Below are 3264 nucleotides of genomic sequence, written 5' to 3'. Positions count from 1 at the left end.
AAAAAAAAAAAGAAATTAAATATTACTTTATTATTACTATAGGTGGTAAATCATAGGTATTAATATTGCTTATATTTGGATAGTAGATATTAAATGTTTACATTATAATTATTTGTACGTCTTTCGTATGTCTGATATTTCCCTCAACATAAATAGATAAATACATACATATATGAACACACATATTAATGTATAAATGGTAAAATTTATGAATGCTTCAATTCAGGTTTCTGTCTTTCAATAAATGATATGATTATCAAAACCAAACAATAAACAAAAAAAATTATTTTCCTTCTTATGAACAACTAGTCATACATTTGAATAAAATGAACTTAGAAATCATGTCTTTTCCAGCAATATGGATGGAACAGAATGCTATCATCTTAAGTGAAGTAACTCGGAAACAGAAAGTCAAATACTGAATGTTGTTACTTGTAAGTGGGAGCTAAATACTGTGTACATAGGGGCATTGGGCGGAGGGCAAAGTAGTCAACATTGGAGACTCAGAAGGGAGGGAGCCTGAGAGGGCTGACGAATGAGAAATCACTTAATGGGCACAATGTACATTTTTCAGGTGATGAGTACAGTAAAAACCCAAGCTTCACCACTGTGCAATATATCCTTATGACAAAATGTCCCTTGTGCCTTTTAAATTTATAAAAATAAAAATGAACCTAGATTTTTCACTTTTGTAAAGAAAATATAGTAGTCATGTCAGTGATTACATATAGATGATTTTTGTGAATGTCGAGATTCTTCATTATGATATAAAGAAATCACTTAATCCTATTTTAGTCTCTTGAGTAGTAATAGTGGCTTACTATGATTTCAAGGATTATAAAAGTTCAGCTTCCAAATAAGGTTTGCAGATTTTTATGTGATTTGTCTTCACTGTGTTGACTGTTTTGACCCATGTCTCCATAAAATTTGATGGGAGACATAGACTCAGATTTAAGGGCAGTGGTACTTCCCATGAGCTGATCATAAATAAATTTTCAGAATCAATGAATATTACTTACAACTCAAATTCAGTATATCTGTATCCAAAGTTGTTAACATTTTCTTACCCTCTAGAATCATATCCTCCTTGTGCTTTTTGCTTTTTAAATTAATAATTTACTTTATTATACTCATCTCATATCCATTTACTACTGAATCCTCAGTTCTTAACAGACTCTCTAGCCAATTTAGATCTTATTAATTGCTTGTGACAACAATGATTTACTTATTTTTATGTCCTCAGATGTCAAAATATTTTCAGCTGTGCATCTGTAATTCTTACTTCCCTTTACACAGTTGAAGATCTCATTTGTCTACTAATATCTATAGTTTCTCTTCAGATATTGGAAGAAACCCATTATTTATTTCTTATCTCCCTTATCATGTTCCTTCTAATACCTTATGTCTACTCCCCTGAAGTACCTTTCGACAACCTTTTCTGATGACTTTTTGCCTAGTCTATCAGGGATCTGAAACATACTTGTATAATGCTGGAATAATTTATGAAAGGATATTTTCTATACCATCCAGGAAAATTTGGATTTTGAATGAAATCTATACTTGAAGAATGTTCATATAGTGAGCATCTTAATTCATGTTTAAAGGTGGAGAAAATGTGTCATGCATCCTATAGCTTCTTTCACATATATGCCACTCTTTTTCAAGGTAAAGTCCTTTTTTCACCCATCTAGTTATAATATACCTTGGCAATCAATCTAAATGTTGGAGGAAAATGTAACATACACTTTACACCCATATCTCTTCTATAAGATTAGAGGTTAATTAGAGAACAAGCCATCACATGATTTTAAGGCTTATGTATGTTTTTCAAAGGATCTCTAGTTTTTAGAAAATTATTATGATACTTTCAAAGCATCTATGTCTTTATACATACTTAAAGTTTTCCCATTTGGAAAAGCAATCAATCGATTTAGTCAAAAATTTAACCAGTGTGCATTATTGTCCACATAAATTATTTGAGCTTAAAATAGCCACTTTAATTTGAGGAAACATAAATTATGGTTATGGGGAAAGAAATACAGAATGACACCAGCATCAATCATGTAGATCACTTCATACAAGAACATTTAATACAAAGAAAGAATTAGACCATAATTTTTTTTTCAGACACATCACATTTCTTCCAAATAGTAGCTGTATGTGATTAAATGTTTGTGGGAGAGGTGAGGGAGTGTGTGAGATTTCACACCTTGTCTAAAAACATCATCATTTAGGAGCAATATTTTAGGCTTCCTGAATGGCTTAGTCAATTAGTTCGATTCAGTTTGTATAAATAGCCAAATTTATATATTTTTTTCCCGGTGGAACTACTTTGGACTTAATGTATTTAATCCCATTAGTGAATCAAGCTGATCCTAACTGGTAACGACGAAGGCAGCGCCTGTAGCTCAAAGAAGTAGGGCCCCGGCCCTATATACCACACGTGGTGGGTTCAAACCCGGCCCTGGCCAAAAGCTAACTGGTAACTATACAAATATTCCATTGAATTCACCCCTGCCTTGAAATCATTTACCAGCTATAGACACTAGCATATCACAGGCCTCTATTGTGCTCTTCACTCATTGACTCATTGATATACTCAAATCTTTTCATTATTTTATATTTATGAAAGTTCTTAAAATAGACTACATAGTCATTAACTTAGACTTAATTCAACTAAAAAGTACATTTTCATTTATCTACCTAGTCTTTCCTTATACAGATAAACATATAGCATGTTTCTTTAAATTTTGTTTCATCTAGACATCAATTATTCATTAATATTGATATGATGCACATTCATAGGTTAGGTAGTCATTTATTTGCTCCTACATTATTTCTTTACATTCAATTTTTAACTGCAAAACAAGTGAAAGAAAAAAAAATTCACTAAATAATTTCTGTCTGAAAAAATATTTAAATTGAAAAGTATTTAAAATGAAAACACTAGAGAATATTAAGTACACATATTTATATTTTATATGATATGAGAATCGTATTCTTATTTTTTGAACTTTTCATAAACCTGTGATGTGAATAACTTGCTTGATATAATAATTATAACCTCTATTATAAAAACTTCAAATACTGAACTTACTAGATGGATAACTAATTGAGTTAAAAAACTGTTACTGGGCTCGGCGCCTGTGGCTCAAGCGGCTAAGGCACCAGCCACATACACCTAAGGTGGAGGGTTCGAATCCCCAGCCCGGGCCTGCCAAACAACAATGATGGCTGCAACCAAAAAATGGCCAGGCATTGTGG

The sequence above is a fragment of the Otolemur garnettii genome, unplaced genomic scaffold, assembly GCF_000181295.1.
Source record: "Otolemur garnettii isolate 467f Iridium unplaced genomic scaffold, OtoGar3 scaffold00395, whole genome shotgun sequence".
NCBI classification, from domain to species: Eukaryota; Metazoa; Chordata; class Mammalia; order Primates; family Galagidae; genus Otolemur; species Otolemur garnettii.
Note: the sequence above shows the minus strand (reverse complement) of the source record.